Genomic DNA, 14,513 nt, shown 5'->3' with positions numbered 1-14,513 from the left:
ACATCCCCAAATAGAGAGTTTTTGTATCACCTTCACCAACAATTTTAATCAACTCTGATACTGTCACATCTTGAGGAAGGAACTAAGTCCTGACCATAGCAACCTGTTTTGATGAATGGGCACTTTGGCAAATTGTTGATATTCAAACACTTGACCTTCACACAAATGACATGATCCCCAGACATATTTTAAAAAATAGCTTTGTGAATCTAAAAAATGTCAACATTGAGTCATTATATAAAGCACATGAAATTAGATAACTATGGCAGACATTACATCTATCTAGACCAACGTAAATGTATTAATTCTAAACTGTCTCATAGTCTGTATTTTCTTCCATTTTTGTTATATTTGCCCAAGTCTTGGATGGCAGTGGTTGACATCTGTATTAGCCTACTTAACCCATTAACAAAACCTTAAAAAATATCTATGCTGCATAACATCAGCTCAGAAGTTATAATATAATTAAAATTTATTTTAGAATGACATGTTTGGCGCACTGCTATTGTAGCAATAACCCACGCCTGGGTGTGGGTAATGCTGGATTTACCCACGGTTGGCGTGGTTTGGTCACGAGGGCGAAGCCCGAGTGGCCAAATAAAGCCAGCCATGGGTAAATCCAGCATTACCCACACCCAGAAGTGGGTTATTGCTATTATACAATGACATTATTTAAGAAAAAGATAATTACTTTTCTTAAATAATGGCATTGTATAATGCCTCCTTGCTGCCCTTCTGCAGCTGTCTGGCATTCTGTGGCAGTTCTGATGTACTGCGCATGCGTATGCCTACGCAGTACATCAGAACTGTGGGCAAAAGCAATGGAGAAAGCAAGATCTCCGTTGCTTTTTACAAACTGTTTTTGCTATGTTAAATGGGTTTAACATAGCAAGACAGTTTTGAAAAAAGCAACGGAAAAAGCAAGATCTTCGTTGCTTTTTACAAACTGTTTCGCTATGTTAAATGGGTTTAACATAGCAAGACAGCTTTAAAAAAAGCTGTCTCGGTATGTTAAACCCATTTAACATAGCGAGATAGTTTTGAAAAAAGCAATGGAGAAAGCAAGATCTCCGTTGCTTTTTCAAACTGTCTGACTGTGTTAAAGGAGTTTAACATAGTGAGACAGCTTTAAAAATGCTAACTCCTTTAACATAGCGAAACAGTGTGAAAAAAAAGTTATAGTAATAGAAAAAGTCTGGTCGATCGGACCTTTTTCCATTACTATAACTCTGATTTACAACATGCACGCTGACCAATCAGCGTGCACGTTTTTGAATATTTAATGGGGGGGTCGTTGTATAATATATTTTACACTCCTGCAAGAACATAATGCATCATCACCTGCAACAAGGGAACAGATGAAAAGAGTCACTAAATTTCCAAGTACTGTTAAATAAAGTATAGTGCAATATTTACATAGATGGGGACTTTGGAAGTGAGTGTCTCAAATGCCACTATAGCTTCTTGTTACATATTCTCCTGTTTCATACAATAACACTCAAAACATTTGTTCTGTTATGAAAGTTTAAAAGCTGGTTGTCATAAGTATTTATAAAAAAAGGTTCTCAGATTAAATGCTGGAAATAACTGGTGGCTGCAATTATGTCCCCAGCATTTACAGTGTGGTCATAATATAGCTGTACTCAAATAGCACTGTACACAGCTTCGTATACTGCTAGTCTTGTAACTATATACAGGCACTAAACTGGCTTCTGTTTTACTTCAAAAACACCAGGACGGAGGAATAAAGAGATGTCTTAGTAGGAAGAAATACACAACACAAAGCCAAGAGCAGAAGAATATGGGTACTCTAGAGGGACAATGTGGAAATGAATAAAAATATGGATAAGATAGAATGTCATACCCCAATGTACAAAACTTAGGGGAAACAGAACTTTACTTGCATTAAATAAAAATAAGTTGGCAAAACTGTGAGGTGACTGACTCACTTAAAGAAATGTACATAAAATGGCAAAACACAGTCACAAAGTTTGGATGTCATATCTTATTATAATTATCAGCACTTCAACTTCTAAGGTACAAATTTCACTGCTGGTATTATTCTACTCCATATTTGCATTAATTCTAGGAGTATTTAGTTTTCCAAATAAAATGATTATGGCTCATGTTTAAAACTGCATTCAGCCAGTCAGTATCCAGTAGGCTTTGATCAACCTATAGCAGCCTACCTCGTTACTAAACTCTGTTGCATAGAGGGATTATGCTCTGATTATGATCCAGATGAGATTAGATCTGACTCGTCAGCAGCTTGTCTCTGGAAAAGCCTATCAGGGAAGATGGGGGTAAGTGAAATATACTGGTTTGAGCATCCTAAGGTGAAGGAGTTTATGGCTTTGGTTGGTGAATTTCTTTAATGCAAGTGGAGGATTGCATGTTCAAAATGATTTGAAGACTGGTGAATGGGGCCTTGATGAGCCCAGTCAGTTGCATTCAGCTGTCAGGGCTTAAAAAACAGAAGGACCAGTTAAGCCATAAGGAAATATAAACAGGAGTTTGGTCATTTCAAACAAAAACTGGATATTTTTGTTGGATTTTGATTTAAGTCATAAGTTTTCATAGTATAATTTGCTACAGATTATACCCTGCTTCATAAAAAAAATCAAAAACATTCAAGTTATAACCCTACTCTTTTGTTGAATAATACAGTTATGACTGCTGAATCCTACACAAATGCACTCTATAAGCACTCACACGAGTGCATGGATTGTGCTATCCCAAACAGAACCAAGGCACTATGCTCCAAAAAAGGAAAACAATCTGGTGGTCCCCTGCCATAAACATACTCTACAACAGAAGAAAGAAACTATTGCAAAAGAGAGTAAAATCCCATCAGTGGAAGAGCTCCCTGGTCAACCCCAATAAGAAGCTGAGATCCCTTATAAGATTCTCCAAAGCTAGCTACGAAAAAAAATCGCCACTGATTCTAAGGGCATCCACAAAGCATTCTGTAGCTATGTCAAGAATCTCAATGGCAACACCCATATCTGCTCTGAGTTACAGCACAATGGCATGAAAATTACAGAACCAACCAATATTGCCAACATCCTGGCAGATAGGTTCAGTGCTAAGTTTACCCCCACCCCACCCCTAAAGGGCCCATATCTATACAAGAAGAATGTAGAGTCCCTGTAATCACATCTATGCAGGTAAAAGCTGCACTCTCTAAAACCAAAAACACAGCATCCATGGGACCGGACAACATCCTAGGCTGTGTTTTACATGAACTTCAGAAGGAACTGGCTCCCCACCTAAGCACCATGTTCAGTCATAGTCTCACGTCAGGCTTTATGCCCACTGAATGGCACACAGCAACAGTTATCCCACTCCACAAAAGGGGGAGCCACCACTGATCCTGGGAACTATCGCCCTATTAGACTAACGAGCCTGGTCTGCAAGGCCATGGAATGTATTATCATGGAACTCATAAACAAATACAATGGTAAACTCCAAACTCTGGACCCCACCCAGTTCGGGTTTGTGAAAGGCAGATCATGCCTTCTGAATTTGATTAACTTCTTTGAGGCAGTCGCCAAAGCCATAGACAAGTGTAAGGTAGTTCACACGGCCTATCTAGGCCTCACCAAAGCTTTCAACAGCATCCCTCACTCTGGCATTATAGCTAAACACACTAAACTAGGTATAAATCCCTATGTCACAAGATGGGTTGCCAAATGGCCCACTGACAGAACCCACACTGTAAATGTTGCAGACTCCAAATCTGACTTCAAACCAGTGACAAGTGGAGTACCACAGTGTTTGATCCTAGGACCTCTCCTGTTTGGTATCTACTTCTCTGAAGTACATGCTAACACAGAAGGCCTCTGGCTAAAAAAGTTCACAGATAACTGCAAACTAGGAGCCATAGTCAAGTTCCCAAATTATGTGGACATCCTACAGAAGGGCCTCACTGAGACAGATGCCTCGTGTCAGAGGCATGGCCTCAAGCTAAATGCCAAAAAGTGCATTGTCATCCCCTTTGGTAAAAATCTGTACCCATGAACTACCACATAAACAGCAGTCTACTTAATGCTGAATGTGTGATAAGAGACCTTGGGACCCAGGTGGACAGTAGTCTCTCCTTTGATAATCACATTGCTACAGTAGTCAGGAAATCCTTCTATGTGGCACACCTCATCACAAAAGGGTTATCATCCAGGAAGAAAGAGGTCATTGTTCCCATTTACTCGGCACTCATTAGACCCATTATAGAATACAACTCCCCATTTGGAATGTACCTCACAAAGACATCTGCAGCAGCTGGAAAGGCTACAGAAGTACCTCACAAAGAGGATTACTGGCTTCAAACAGATGCCCTACACTGACCATCTCAAAAAACTCCAGCTTTACTATGTAGCATATTGCCTACTCCAAGGAGATCTCTGCCTAACATATAAAGCTGTTAAACCCAGAGCTGATGGACATGCTACACCTAAAGAAATCCCAATCCCTCTTAGTTACACGCTCTAGGGACCTAAACTTTGTCACCACAATAAACAGGACATGCTGGAGTGATAGATTCCTGTCCCAGAGACTTCCTATACTCTGAAACAAGCTACCCATCTATGTCAAGCAAAATTCCTCATTAGCACTCTTCAAGAAAAATCTTGATGAGTGGATGGGAAATAGGAAATACACCCTGGGGATCACTTCTGTGGCTCTGCTCAACAGCGGCACAGGAGATTAACTTTCTTGGGTGGCGTAAGCCAGGGAACCTTGTTGGCTAGGCTTACATAGGCCCTTGGGCCAATAGCCTAGTACCTACCTATGAAACTATTAACCTATTGGGATTATAGTCTCCAAATGAGCTGTTCATCTTTAATTAGAATAGATAAAGAAAAAAGATTTTAATATTCTCAAAAAAAAAAAAAATTGAAAGTTATTCTCTTGAATCTTTTTAAATAAATAATTTGTCACTCCATGTGCGAATGAAAACACACACAGAAAGGAAGGTTTTAGTTCTTGGAGATATGAATTATTAATTAAAGCAGATTGGTTGGCACATAGTTTATAACTGCAAAGTTCTATAACCCTTTGGGGAAAATGTTTCCTGCAAAAATTATGGTCTGATAAACATATTAAACTTTTCTTAATCTTTATTAAAAATTACATTTTTAAAAAGGTACAGGTATACATACAGGTATACATAAAGTAACATAAAGCAAAACAAACCATACAAACATTTCCTTTATTTAACAATTTTAATTCAGTACATTACACAGATTATTCAATGCCAGTCTTCCCTTGCATTTCACTCTTCATTCTTCACATTATACTTTAATGAACTATTACCACATATTCCATTTGTTTCTACATAATTTGCTCCCTCACTTTTCTAAAGATTTTACACTCAAGTCTTTCATCTCCTTTACAATATTTAGTCCTAGTTACAGCTGATTTAGAGTTCAATTATCATTTTCTAGTAATTTTTTTTGGCAGCTAATATTATTAAACTTAGTAGGCTTTACAATGTCTGGGAAATGTAGATGCTACATCCCAGGTCAAAATAATTATTTCCTTTGTTACCACAACTGTTTTGTGTTGTTTCATTTTTCAACTCCCACATATGCACCCATGTTTCAGTTCTCACTTCTCTCAAGCTTATTAACTGTAGCCAGGAAAATTATTATAAAGAAATGGAAATTTAGGTTATTCCTTCATTTTCAGAATGTATATGTACTGTCACTGTAATGTGTCAACATTATACAGATTGCTCAATACCTTTCAAAAATAATCGAATGCTATTAACATGAAAATAAAACAGGGCAGAACATAATACTGGATAAAATGTTACTTTTTAACAGAGAAATCAACTATGTTCTACTATTAGTTTATACTATGTAATTATTAAATGAATGTTAGTAATGCATAAAGTAAGAACAAATGTACAAAGCTGTGCAAGCAGTTATTTGTTTTGTTATATTAGTGTGTTTGTTCCTGTGTATAGAGCTTCAATAAAAACATACAAAAAATAAGTTATCGATTTCAGATGGTCAGATGAAATAACTCTTTATAAGAACTTTGACAAAGTAGCATTTACAAAGCTGTCTTGAATACTGAAATGGAAATGACTGTTTTCCTGCTCTTTTTTAACATATTTTTCTATGTAATTTTATTATACTTCTCAGCGATGAACATGAGTAATAAGAAAATGCTGTCAACATGCTGATTTTTGATTAGACAAAGGCAAAAGTCTTGGGGTAAAAATAAATTGTTTTCTCTTAGCATTTATGAGGTAAACTTAAGAAAATACTGAGAACTGATAGGTTGCATTTGCTAAGTGAAACAATACCCCGAATTCTCAAGAGCTTGCATGGCATGCATGCTTAGTGTAAGAGGTAATATTGGCAATATGGCGGCCGAGCGATCCACGGATGTGCTCATTTGACGTGCGCAAGTGCTCTTGCGCTAGTGCTGCATGTTCCCAGCCCCCATATGCAAATTACCCCATTTGCAGGTGAAAACCATGCAAATGAGGTAAATCTGCTATCCAGGAAGCTGGAATCATGGCGTACAGGACTAGCGTAATATGCAGAAATGTACTTGGTTAGTAACAGAGTACGGTTCTGCAAACTCGAAAATGGGGACATGACAGCTCCAAAACAAAGTGGCATATCATAGAAGAAGCATGCCAATGGCCAAGTATAAGGCCACTGGCATTGCAAACAATGCAAAATATCCAAAACACAACATTTATTTTATTACCGCCGATCACAGCTGTTGAAGCATAGGACAGCGATGCGCAAATGGGATTGGTGGGGAAACAAGAAAATAAACCTAAGAAAAAGCAGTCTAACTAAAGCCAGTATTCTGCCTTGCAAGTCAATGGCAGGCACAAGACAACCTGGCCAGTAAATAGTGATTGCTAAGGGGGGAGGCACAGTGTGACACTTGTAACTATGCATTAGCAGGCAATCCTATGCAAATGAGGAGAAGGATAGTGAATCCAAGATTTCCCCAGCATGTGAGGCAGGTCCCAACAGTGTAAGAGTATAAATAGCTGAGTGCAAGACTAGGAAGTAGTTGACATCATGGGTGGGTGTGTCAGGCATACTGTAAGCAGATTGGAGCCCTGTGGCTTGGGTATGCTCCTAGCTTAGCACAGCCAAACTAGGGGCTGTGTCTAAACCTGCCTAGCACTCTTTACAAAGTGTAAGCGGGTGTGTGTGCCATGCACTAGGAGTTACAGGAAGAAAAGAAAGTTAAACCAGGAAACAGCAGCAGTGTGCACATCTGAGTACTCTGCATGTGCGGCGTGGCCTCGGGCCCAAACAGAAGGGCAATGGGAAGGGAAATCAGCAGTAGGAAAGTTATCAAGGAGAACTAGCATATCTGGCAAGTGAAACATATCAGAAGCAGCCAATTACACATGCAGCAGCCCAGCCCAGAACACTACTCTATAAACTAAGCAAACACCTTCCCCACTGTTTTTACCCACACTCTACACCACCGGTTTATACAAGTGGAGAAATTTTAACAAACAAACCTACAAAATGAGAAAGGTTGCAGCAGGTAACATAGAACAACATGTGCAACAGGCTGAGGGTGGTGAGGATGTGCTTGCTGCAGAACAAACCACAGTGAGGAGACGGAGAAGAGTGTACAGACCCAGGGAAACCTACCAAGGGCTACATAAGCTGGAGATAGTAGAGCGCTATAGGGTGGACAGAGACCTCCTACAGCAAGTAGTTGAGCTGTGCCGGCCACAACTGACACACCAAACCGATCGAGGGGAACCCATCCCAGTGGATAGCAAGGTATGTGTAGGCCTAGGTATACTAGCCACAGGTATCTCCCAAAACACAACTGATGATAACATGGGGATCTCACAGGCATCAGCATCCAGAGTATTCCACCAGTTCCTGGATGCCATGGCAGCACATGCCAGTAAGCATATATATTTCCTCAACACCCATGAGGTGTTGATCAGCAATATGCATCTCTTCCACCAAATAGCAGAATACCCTGGGGTAGTGGGTGCTATAAACTGTATGCACATATGCATCAAAGCACCACCCGGTGAGCAGGGTAGGGCCTACATCAACTGAGGGGCATCCCCTCTGCCATCTGCCAGGTCGTCTGTGATGCCCAGGGCACTATAATGAATGTGTGTGCTGGCTGCCCTGGAAGTTATGATGATTCCTACATATGGCATCTGATGCAGCTATACCAGAGATTTGCCAATGGGGCATCCCTTGTGGCCATCTAGTGGGGGATGCTGGGTACACACTGGAATTGTGGTTGATGACACCCATCAGAAATGCACACACACCTGAGCAACAACACCATAATGAGGCACACGCACAGGCCAGACATATAATAGAGCATGTGTTTGGGACACTCAGGTCACAGTGCCGGTGTCTGGACATATCCAGTGGAGCCTTGCAGTATTCACCAGCTACATGTACCCAAATTGTTATGGTATGTGTGATGCTACACAATATGATCCTGTGGAAACAGCTGCATCAGGAACAGCATGGGGCACACAGCCCCCCACCAATGCCAAGGCCTGTACAGGCATAGAGTGACCCTGAGGAAGAAGAACCTGAGCCTGCCCCACTAGGCAGAAGGAGGAGTGCCCAGTATGCCCCTGCCCTGGCAAAGAGGCAACACCTAGTACATGCACTGACACAGTAGGTTCCCAGGGAATTATGCCTCTCTCTGACTTGCACATACAGTAAAAGGGATGCCAAACATTACACCACCTGTGCTCAACCATGTATAAGGATGTACTATGTGCATCCAACACAGGCAGCCCTCCAGCACCATCCGCAAGCCTGGCACACCCACAAGGTAAGTCAATCAACCTACCAATTGCCTAATGGAGTAGAATGTGTTGTCACTGGTAGCTATGGTATGGATGTGAGTATGCAAGGGAATTGGGTGGCCAAATGTTATGGCAGCAGACAGTAGGCACCCATAGTGGCACCTTGACGTGTAACTCATACTAGAGTCACCATAGTAGCCAGTACTACACAGGGAGACAGAAGCAACTGCAGGAAATGTGCTGTGCAAAATGTGTGTCCAAATAACCCGCACATGCCAGTCGATGGTCCACGTACCCAATAACAGTCACAGCCAGCAGGACAGGTGGACACAAACCCAAACAGGGCCTGTGCCATGGCCCCAGAATGATGGCTAGGGTTAACCCCACCCCCAGGACTACACAGACTGACCACAGCAGGGCAGGCAGTGGGAAAACAGTTCTGAAGGGTAGGATGTCAAACAATAGTATGTAGGGCAACCAAAGCCATGATCTGTAGTACACTGGTGTGCCTCTACACAGCATGATAGTTAGAAATACAGAATGAAATAGAGTACAAGACATACTAGTACAGTCATAGCAAATTTGTAGAAGTGTGACTTGTGCCCCCCATCCTACATAGCAATGCAATGAGTCAGGTGTGCCCCCCCCTGTAGACACGTAGAAGCAGTCAGGTGTGCCCCTACCCCCACTCCAGCATAGAAAGGTACTAACAGTCAGGTTTTCTCCCAGTCTTTTGTAGAAATGTAGTAACATGCATGCGTAGGTATAATACGAGTGGAGCAGAGATGCCCAGAGGTGCCCAAGGCAGCAGGATCAGTTGTAGCATGTTCACAATATGCAGGTCTGTGTGTGGTAGGATGGAGTGTGTTTCATATTGTGTGAGAGTGGTCAGTATGTATGCATGTCGAGGTAAGACCTGGTGGCCATAGCCCAGTACTGCTGATGACAGGGACATGCCCTCACAACTGCAGTGCGAAGGACAATCCCCACCAGCATACCACCTGCTAGCAGTAAGCCAATGTAAATGTGTGGTGGTAATATGTGTCACAGTCTGAAAGACTGACATGGCGTGGCTGTTGTGCTAGATATACAAGCAGTACACAGGGGAAAGTACCCCAGACATACAGTATACATTGTATCACTGTGAAATGGAGACACCCTTGGAATTGTACATACAGGTATGCATCAAAGCAACTGGCCCTGTAGTAGGGGATACCACTGATGTCCAGCCGAACACCTGCAGATCACAAAGGAGGTAGGACTGATGTACTGGGAAACAGCTGGTGTACCTGCACATGCCAGCATAGCAGGAATGCCCCATGCATATCTGTGTGTCAGCTGCAAGTACTGTCCATAGCACACATGCACCCAGCCCACGCAAACACCACCCACAGGTACTTCTCTGGCCATATCCTTGTTGTGGGGAAAGGGTAGAGTATGACCCCTCCTGTACATGGCAATAGTGGAAGAATGCAGCATGCAGTGCAGGTGTCGCATGCAGGTGTGTCTCTAGCTGTACATAGCACCCTTCCAGCATCCACACCACCTGATCAAGACTGATAGAAGGAATTTCATGAACACCTATCACACCTACCCTGTCACCCCAGGGGAATATACTGTCTAACCGTCTGTGACTGTAGGCCTGACAGAATGCAACAGCCTGCCACATGTTGCCCTCAGCAACACTTAATGCCCCACAGGCCTCTGCCAAAGGCCTGTTTCTAACATATACTGCCAATGCATGTGAAGTCATGGACACCCAAATAACAACATAACATACTCCACATAAGCCATATGCAAGGCCATGTGGACAAACCACAGTAACATGTCCACCATGTCCCACTGCATGAACTGTGAACCAACACTAACACACACCTGTGATGTGGTGATACCCTTAGGGAAAGTATCAGAGAATGTATGCATAATATCTGGAAGAGGTTAGAATAACAGGGGGGGTGAATGGGCAGCATGGAATGTGCAGGGTCTGACACCAAGTTGTGTGCCCACACTATTCCTGGCTGCAAACACATAAATGGGTGGCTACACACCTGCGTGTACACCACACTAGGGTTAATGTCCTGATCCATGGCCCCTGCCTCTGGGCAACCTCTGCAAATCTGTACAGCTGTGAGGCATTGCCACAGCAAGATAAGCCCAGACTGTCTTGTCAATGGGTGTATAAGTATGAGATCCCCCGCCAGCACTCTACCAAGGTGCTGAACCAGATACACAGACCCAGCAGCAGGAGTCTGCAGATCCTCCTCCAGAATGGAATAACTTACCAAGAATACACAGGTGTTTGCCCACAGTACCGGACACAGCTGCAGTCACCCTTGTCCCCCTAGACAGCACTGTGAGCAAGAATGTCCACCTGGCAGTACATGGAGACAGAAAACATCACTGTGTATAACAGTACACATGTCTGAATACTTATGCTAACAGCAATACCATGCGGCTGAAGCAGCACAGACACAATCACCTACAGTAAGCACTATCCCCTGCACAGTTTGTCCCCATATTGCCAAATGATCACCGGATACCCAGCAGAAACACCTTGCTACCTGTAGGTGTACAAAACAAAGGTCTGCACTGGAGTACAGACTACCTAGTATTGATCCATACATTCTATACAGAATGTCATATGGGCATACTCACACACGTAAACAAAATAAGCCCATGTCTGCAAAAAACAGTGGATCAGACACATCTGGCAGTCACAGATGTTAGTGCAGACACTCCTCAGTATGCACCACCCATGCTTTGCATACACAGTGGATAGGAATACATGCATATATTCAAGGACAATACACTATAATATGCTAAACGTACATGCATATAGATGTATGGGCGAGAGTGACTGTGACAAGGAGCCAACCATTATGAGGCTTGTCCCACCCAGAACACAGCCAAATGAGTACAACCACATGATGCTCAGATGTCACTCACTGTAGACATTAGCCGCCGGTATCTCTCAGCATTACGGACTATGTGGTGCAAGTGCTAGCTGTGCAACATGACTGTACAAGGAAGTAGTCATCTAGCAGCTGTATGCACGTACCTGTGGAATATAGCCCTGAGTGTGCCCGCATGTGGTGTGTCAACTTCCAGATGAATGGGTTATCTCCCATGCACACACACTGCCCTTCCCATAGCCCTACTATGACAAAACCGCTGATGTCCACCACATTGAAATATACCTTTGTGAAAAGTGTAGCCCAGTAATCTCTGAAGTGCATCCCGTAACTGCATACTGCTGTAGGTGTTCTAACCCCAGACATGGCAACTGTGTGTGTGTGTGTGTGTGTGTGTGTGTGTGTGTGTGTGTGTGTGTGTGTGTGTGTGTGTGTGTGTTAGTGTGGGTGTCTGTATGCATAGAGAGCAATGATTTTTTATGGTAGCTACACTCCTTACAGCTCCCATACTCAACTTTGGCAAGGGGGCTGATGTCATCCACCCAGAAATACACCTCCAGGAAGGTAGTAGCCCCATAATCTCTGTAGCGGGTCCTATAGCGTACTGCTGTAGAGTGATAAAGTAGCTAGGTAGGTGTTCTAACCCCAGACATGGCAAGTGTGTGTGTGTGTGTGTGTGTGTGTGTGTGTGTGTGTGTGTGTGTGTGTGTGTGTGTGTGTGTGTGTGTGTCTCTGCCTGTGTAGAGAGCTACGCATTTTAATGTAGCCACAGGAATTACAATTCCTATACTCCACTTTGGCAAGGCTGCTGATGTCAACCACACAAAAATACACCTCCAGGAATGTTGTAGCCTAGTAATCTCCATAGTGCATCCTGTAACTGCGTACTAATGTAGAGTGATAAATTAGCTAGGTAGGTGTTCTAACCCCAGACATGGCAAGTGTGTGTGCGTGTCTGTCTGCATAGAAAGCAATGCCTTTTATGGTAGCCACACTCTGTACAACTCCCATACACAACTTTAGCAAAGCTGCTGATGTCACCCACCTAGAAATACACCTCCGGGAAGGTAATAGCCCAGTAATCACCGTAGTGCATCCTGTAACTGCGTACCACTGGAGTGTGATTTAGAACTGTGGCAGGGTTCCATCCCCACCCATGGCATTTCTGGATGTTTTGTGTGTGTCCATGTCTGTATATGGAGCAATGCATTATAGGCTAGTCACACACAATACATTTCACACGGCCCACTTTGGCAATCCAGCTGATGTCATTCTTTGTGAAATACACTTTGGGGAAAGAGTACTCTAGTAATCCCCATGGTGGTCCTATAACACTTCCATGCTGTAGTGTGGTATAGACCTCTGTCAGGGGTTCTATGCCCACACATGTCATGTCTGTCATGGATGTTTTGTGTGTGTCTCACTATCTTTGTTGGGAGCAATGCATTTCAGGGTAGTCACCCAGAATACATTTCAAATGGCCTACTTTGGCAATCCTGCTGCTGTCAGTCATTGTGGAATATACCCTTGGGGAAGGAGTATGTCAGAAATGAGGGTGGTGTGTACTACAACTACGTACTGCTGAAGTGTAATAAGCTAGTTAGGTAGGGGTTCTACTCCTAGACATGACATGTCTGAGACACAATGCTGACCATTGTCATGTGGCATGATGCTAAGGTATACCCATCACCTACCCTTGTATAGCCTGCTGCCACAGTTGACCACCGCACACCCGTGCAGACATGCACCCATGCATGTCAGTACTGGCACCCTGTGTGTTTGTCTATGTGTTGTATGTATGTTCACAGCCACACTCACTACAACCCCCATGGTGTCAGATGTCAGACACCTCCTCATACCCTTTGCCCATGCCACCTCCATATGACCCATGTGGTGCATGTTGTATCTGCACAGTGATGTGTTGTGGCAATTCCACTACTGATGTGCTGTACCCCCGGCCCTGCCAAGTGTGTTAACGTGTGCATGTCCCTGTGAGAATGTGGCTGTGTAGACGCTGGCACCTGTTCATGCTGACAGGCATGTGTACATCACCTACTGTATAGCTACCGTATCCCTGTTGCAGATGTCACGCACATTCACCGATATGTTCTGAGGGCTCCACAACAGGTAACCCATGTGGCACATCCAATAACTGCATCAGACTCTGGACACAGTACATAGTTGTCAGGGGTCTGATACCCTCTGCTGGTAGGTATGTGACACAAACAAGCTGCAGTTTTAATCCACCACCCCTCCCTGACATGTCTTTGCCTCTGTCTGCCTCTCCTACTCCCTGTCTGGTGGATGCGGAGACCTACACCAGCTTTGCTTAGGCAGCAGCATGTGTATTTTAAGTGATGCTCATAATCAGCTGATGGCCTCTGCATGAATTGCAGCCCTCTCCTAGCTGATTGCATGTGGAATAGCTGTGGTAACAGTCCCATAGCCAATTGCATGGAAACACACTCTGATATCTAGGAACATCATGTTGGTGTTGGCCCTTGTCATTCACTGTGAGCAGGAACTAGATCCATTGGTTGGCAACCAGCATCTGTGATGGATTGGGGATTTATCTTACAACATACACTGTGGAAACAGGGAAACACACAGGAGGGGGGATGTGCCTGACCCACCTACAGACAGTAGGTGCTGCTATACTGCTTGTGATGTACTGTTGGTTTAACACTGTGTGTGTGCATGTGTCTTTGCTACATGTCTCCATACCTGCCATGTCAGTTCCATGTTTATGTGGAATCCACATCTGCAGGGTCATCTTCAGACAGGGCAGTGTGTTGTGCCATTGGTTCCATGTGTTA

Source organism: Protopterus annectens, chromosome 8.part0 (assembly GCF_019279795.1).
Source record: "Protopterus annectens isolate FY-2018-M chromosome 8.part0, PAN1.0, whole genome shotgun sequence".
Lineage (NCBI taxonomy): Eukaryota > Metazoa > Chordata > Ceratodontiformes > Protopteridae > Protopterus > Protopterus annectens.
Note: the sequence above shows the minus strand (reverse complement) of the source record.